This window comes from Pongo abelii, chromosome 13 (genome assembly GCF_028885655.2).
Source record: "Pongo abelii isolate AG06213 chromosome 13, NHGRI_mPonAbe1-v2.0_pri, whole genome shotgun sequence".
NCBI classification, from domain to species: Eukaryota; Metazoa; Chordata; class Mammalia; order Primates; family Hominidae; genus Pongo; species Pongo abelii.
The window spans coordinates 41,361,085-41,367,339 of record NC_071998.2 but is presented as its reverse complement, the minus strand read 5'-3'; the positions used below and the strand labels follow the sequence as shown (position 1 = coordinate 41,367,339).

General features: G+C 43.4%; 1 protein-coding gene across 20 annotated transcripts in view; it reads right to left on the bottom strand.

The window, feature by feature from the left end:
• The window catches only part of BNC2 (basonuclin zinc finger protein 2), a 449,492-nt gene that overhangs the window by 385,170 nt on the left and 58,067 nt on the right, over positions 1-6,255 (bottom strand). The gene's annotated exons all lie outside the window — the stretch shown is intronic.

Genomic DNA, 6,255 nt, shown 5'->3' with positions numbered 1-6,255 from the left:
TTTTATTAACCCAAATCTTCTTCTAAATCTTCCCATGATCACGAAAAGAAATAAGATACCATATTATTACGTCAGTCTACAAAATATATCCTGTTTTGCAGTATGCACCAACTGTCTCTTCATGCAATTAAAAAAGATGGAAATTTTATTGGGGAGAAGGATACAGCAAAACGAAGAAAGAAAATGAGAAGGAGGTGGAAGGAGGGGAGGTCAACAGGGAAATGCTCCTTGAAGAGAGGGTCCTAAAAGGTTCTAAACACTATCTGTGGGAAGGAAGTAAAGGAGTGACAAAAGACAATTCCTGCTTACATTACTAAATTGTTTAATTGAACCCACTGAGAATAAAGACCCATAACTAATTCATTGATTAACATAAAGCTATTGTTATCTAAAATATTAAAAATTCCAGTTAGAAAGTGATTTCTGACACCTGAAAATTATCTTTCTGTCTAGAATGCCTTTTTTCTCACTCTGGAGTGAGAAACGAACTTAAAAACTTCCTAACAGATAAACTCATAATATCCAAAAATAGAATTTTATAAATATACTTTGTAGAATAAAAGAACATAGGCAAATCCTAGCATGGCTACCTATGTGGCAGTCAGACAAGATAATTAACTTTCTGAGCTTCAGTTTCCTTGTCTGTAAAATAAGAATAATAATACATGGCACAGAACCTGGCAAAAAGGAGGTGCGCCATATATGTTAATTATGAGTATTAAAAATGTGTAACTCACCTATTTAAAGAATAACAAAATTTCAGAGTATGTTTCTGATAGCTACAAGTGTTAGACGTATTTCAATATTCAACCTTAAAGTTTTTTAAACACAGGAAGAATAAATGAACAATAAGAAATATACACTAATAGAATACTGACAGCAAATTATCTTTTGTTAGGCTAATTGCCCACCATTTTCATTATTATTCTCTTGGTTTATTTCATTAAAATTTATTTGACAAACCGCAGAGCCTAGAATCCTGTGCTATTCCCATTAGAAGGATCCCACAAATTAAAAGTCAGAGGTAGAGGCTAACAGCTGTCAGGCCCTAGAATCACACCAACCTGAGCACCAGGCCTGAATCTATCAATATCCTAGTTGTGTGATCTTGGGCAACTTTTTTTTTTTTTTTTTTTTTTTTTGAGACAGAGTCTCATTCTGTCACCACGGCTGTACTGCAGTGGTGCGACCACAGCTCACTGGAGCCTCAAGTTCCCAGGCTCAAGTGATCCTCCCATCTCGGCCTCCTGAGTAACCGGGACTACAGGCGTATGTGACCACAACTGACCAATGTTTTTTTGTTTGTTTTTTGTAGAGATGGGGTTTTGCTATGTTGCCCAAGTGTTTTTTTTATTTCAACTTCAATTTTCCTATTTATAAAACAGAAAAAAATAAGAGTAGCTACAATGAAGATCTAAAACCTGGGTAGCAAAATAAACACTGTAAGGTCTGCGAATTGCTATGAGGCCCAGAGACTCTGAAAGCAACTAACCCAAGGCAAGCAAGCTGGTGACTGGGACAGGAAAAGAACATAAATCTCCTACTTCCCAGACCAAAAAACAGAGGTACTAATGTACTTGGCTGTCCCCTAAAGAAGAGAGCTCCACCTCCTCTTCCACCAGCCATACTGAGAAGAGAGGCTCATCTCTGCCATCTGACAACAGCCCATTCACAGACTTGGAACCAGGCACAACACTGGTTCCCAGGCAACTTCTTAGATACCAGAATTGTTTCATATCAAATTCTAAAGTAGATCAGTTGTTTCGGCTGAGGCTTAAACGGCCTGGGTCTAAGTGCCCTTTGTCAGAACAAGGGCCTTGTCTCAGCGCTGCATGTGTCTCAGAGCTGCCGCTAGAGGAAGAACTGTTGACAATGAGATAAGAGCCAAAAACAAGCCCCCTCCTGGATTACTCTCTGATGACCTTTTCAGTGGTCTCCAGTGTGTTATCACTCAACACATTAGGGCTAGGAGAGATTTGAAAACATCAGAAAGTTCAATCTTTTTTTATGAAAAAAAAAATGCCTTTGATTGCAGAAATCCAGTAACTTCAGTGTTAGGATAAGAGCCCTGGGATGAGGAGCAAGAACTCTCTCGGTCCAGTTTTTGCTTCTGTCATAGACTTATGCAAATAAATATGTGATACTTTTATTTCTACACCAGCTTTCCATAGGTCAAACCAGGGTGTACCTGCTGAATTCCCTTCCTAAAAACTCAATGCACAGCAATTCAGGAGTCTCCTGAACCAAGACTGAATGCGTTGTAATGTATTAGCTGAGTGTGGTGGCACGTGCCTGTAGTCCCAGCTACTCGGGAGGCTGAGGCAGCAGGATTGCTTGAACCCTGGAAGCAGAGGTTGCAGTGAGCTGAGACTGCACCACTGCACTCCAGCCTGGCGACAGTGCAAGACTCTGTCTCAAAAAAAACAAAAAAAAAAAACAGTGTGCCCAGAACAAGAAGCCACATCTTCTGACTCAAAATTCTGAGTTATTTCTACATGATAAAGGAATAAAATTTGAATGGCTGAATGAGAATGTATTATTTAAATTGTATAAAAAGATGCTTCATCTTTCCTAATCAATGCTTTGATGGCCATTGATGGTCCTGATGAGTAAGAGGCTTCTCTGCCTCCCCTCTAGGATGATAAAATGCAAAGGTAAAGATGATTAAAGAAGCTCTTAAGCCTTTTTCTGCCCCCTGCCTACTGACCCATCTCAATTAATGACTACTTAAAAATCTGTAATGCAAATGTAAAGCCACTAAGGTAACTTATGGTTAAAAACTTGCTTTGCTTTATAAAAAGAATACCATTGTAATATGAATTGTCCCTGACCTGTCTACTAGGGCCCACTGTTATGCAATCCATAGGACAGGCTTGGTGTAGTCTTCCACAAGACAGCATATTTTCTCCCTGTTCATTTACCTTGGCAGGGGTGGGGCTAGAAGCTGTGGTGAGACACAAGAGAGGCATTCACTCTGCCTTTGTTTTCAGCCTTGCAAAACCAAGGAGTCGTGAAAAGACCAGTCCTCACCTGGATACCCACAGCCTAAATAGGGGCTACAGACTAGGCGTCCCACAGGGCTGTTTGTTTCCCTCATGTGAATGACAATGACAATGAGTCTGTGAAACCAGATGCTGCTGCTGCAGGCCAGGAGTTAAGCAGTGATGCACATTCACGGGGAAGGCCCTGGCAAGCAGAGCCTGCAGCCAAATCCCAAGCACTGCTTCTCAAACTGCAGGTCACAGGCATTGGTGGATGGTGAAAATCATTTTAGTGGCTCTTAACCATTTGTGCTTAAATGAAACTGAACAAAATGCATCACACATAGTAAGGATAAGTTCACGCACACGTCTATGTCAAAAATGCTTAAAGCCAATGATCCAAAGAGAAAAGCCGCTAGCTAGCTACTCTACCTCAGAGTTCCATGGGAATGTAGACAAGGTGTTGCTAGACCCTCCAGTTGCTAGATCATTCTTCTGTTTTTCAAGAGAAACCAGAACTCTGAACTGTCATATGAAATCTCCCCAAATTTTTTTTAAAAGGGGCTCGAACTCTTTTAAAACAGTGTACAGGGGCCGGCGCAGTGGCTCACGCCTGTAATCCCAGCACTTTGGGAGGCCGAGGCGGGCAGATCTCAAGGTCAGGAGATCAAGACCATACTGGCTAACACAGTGAAACCCCATCTCTACTAAAAATACAAAAAATTAGCCAGGTGAGGCTGAGGCAGGAGAATGGCATGAACCCAGGAGGTGGAGCTTGCAGTGAGCCAAGATCGTGCCACCGCACTCCAGCCTGGGAAACAGATTGAGACTTCTCTTAAAAGACCCCCCCCACCAAAAAAAAAAAAACAGTGTATGGGGCCAGGCACGGCAGCTCACGCCTGTAATCCCAGAACTTTGGGAGGCCAAGGCGGTTGGATCATGTGAGGTCAGGAGTTCAAGACAAGCCTGGCCAACATGGTGAAACCCCATGTCTAATAAAAATACCAAAAATTAGCCGGGCATAGTGGCAGGCGCCTGTAATGCCAGCTACTCAGGAGGCTGAGGCAGGAGAATCGCTTGAACCAGGGAGACGGAAGTTGCGGTGAGCCGAGATCGAGCCATTGCACTCCAGCCTGGGCAACAAGAGTGAAACTCCATCTCAAAAAAAAAAAAAAAAAAACACAGTGTACAGGGAAAATCAAACCCATGTGAAGGCTGGCCATGGACTGACTATTTAGTACATATGTAAATAGAAATGAGGCAGCAGAACTGCTCTTAAGAAAGGAGTGCAAACCTTTCTGCAAAATGTCCCTGGGAAGCTATGCATGTGGAGGCACTCCAAAAATGCATTTGCCAAGACAACACTAGTGTTGAAAGGAAAAGAAGAGCCCCTAGTGAATGGCCTTAGTGAAGGGGGCAAAGCAGTAAAACATTGGTGGGCCTGATGGTTTCTACAAAGCTATCTTGAGTTGGGTTAGATGATGCAGCGGAGGTCTCAAACAGAAATCTACCTTGACCTTCCCTTCAGAGGTATACGTACCTGATTTCTTTAGGGAGGTGTGAAAAAGAATTAATCAGAAGTCATCTCTGAGTGCTACTGCATAAAGAGCTCTGCCTGCCCACAAGGTTTTCCAGCCTTAACTGCTTCCAGAGTTCTGCTGATCAGCTGCAGGGGAATGAAGCAGGGACTGGCAGGGAAGGAACCCTTCAACTGGGTTCACCTTTTGCTACCTGCCTGGCTACAGAACTAAGACTGAAGAGGGCACAGATCCTCAGTCTCTGGGTTTCTGAAGTGAAACCTGCCTGGCAGGCAAAGCTCTGGCTTGATGTAAGGGCCCTGGGCTTGGAGGTTGGTGGTGCTTGCACTGGGGCTTCTTCACCTCTCCATCCCAGGGAAAAGATTCACAAAACCAGGGAATATTATCCACCAGCAGTCCCATCTGCCTATGTTAAAACACTTGGGAGTCTTCTGTGCAAATGTGGGGGCCCCCAGCCTGAGAGATGGTCTTGCATCAAAAAGAAAGCAAGGCCAGACGCCAGCTCCAAACCCATCTGTTCCCCAACCTCGAGGTGCAGATGTGAGATCATCCCCACGAACCTCACCTGCCTGCAGTTTGTCACCTCGTGTCATTACCACAGGCAGAGATGCAGTTGAGGCTTTTGTTTTACTTCACACCAGGGGGAAGTCATTTTTGGAATTTTTCATTTTAAATAGTTTTTTCTTAAATGTATGTGACACATATTCCTCATAGGACTTAATAAAATAGATATTTCTCATGCCTGCAAAGTAAACTACAGCTGCACAGGTTGAAACAAAATTTATTTTTAAAAACTAACATTCCAGTTGGATTCATTCAAAATACGTTTAGCTATAATTTCTGAAAAATGTTAAGAAGCAAAAAAAAAAACTAAAAAATACAATAAAAATAAAACTGCTAATTAACAGGACAAAAACAATACTAACAAAACACACACTTAGTAGTATATTTTAGTGTCTCTGGTTACCTCAAGAAAAACAATATAAATTTTCAAAATAGAAAAATTTCTGGCCGGGCGCGGTGGCTCACGCCTGTAATCCCAGCACTTTGGGAGGCCGAGGCGGGTGGATCACAAGGTAAGGAGATCGAAACCATCCTGGCTAACACGGTGAAACCCCGTCTCTACCAAAAATACAAAAAATTAGCCGGGCGTGGTGTCAGGCGCCTGTAGTCCCAGCTACTCGGGAGGCTGAGGCAGGAGAATGGCGTGAACACGGGGAGGCGGAGCTTGCAGTGAGCGGAGATGGCGCCACTACACTCCAGCCTGGGGGACAGAGCGAGACTCCGTCTCAAAAAAAAAAGAAAAAAAAAGGAAAATTCCTAAAGCTTGGCCAGGCATGGTGGCTCACGTATGTAATCCCAGCAACTTTGGGAGGCCGAGGTGGGCGGATCACCTGAGGTCAAGAATTGGAGACCAGCCTGGCCAACATGGTGAAACCCTGTCTCTACTAAAAATACAAAAATTAGCCGGGCGTGGTGGTGCCCCAGCTACTTGGAAGGCTGAGGCAGGAGAATCACTTGAACCCTGTAGGCCGAGGTTGCAGTGAGCTGAGATGGCGCCACTGCACTCCAGCCTCGGACAGAGCGAGACTCCGTCTCAAAAAGAAGAAAAATTCCCAAAGGTCTATATGCCCACAAAATTACCATAACGGAAGCAAACAGAAAAACCTTTTTTTTTTTTTTTTTTTTTGAGACGGAGTCTCGCTCTGTCGCCCAGGCTGGAGTGCAGTGGCGCA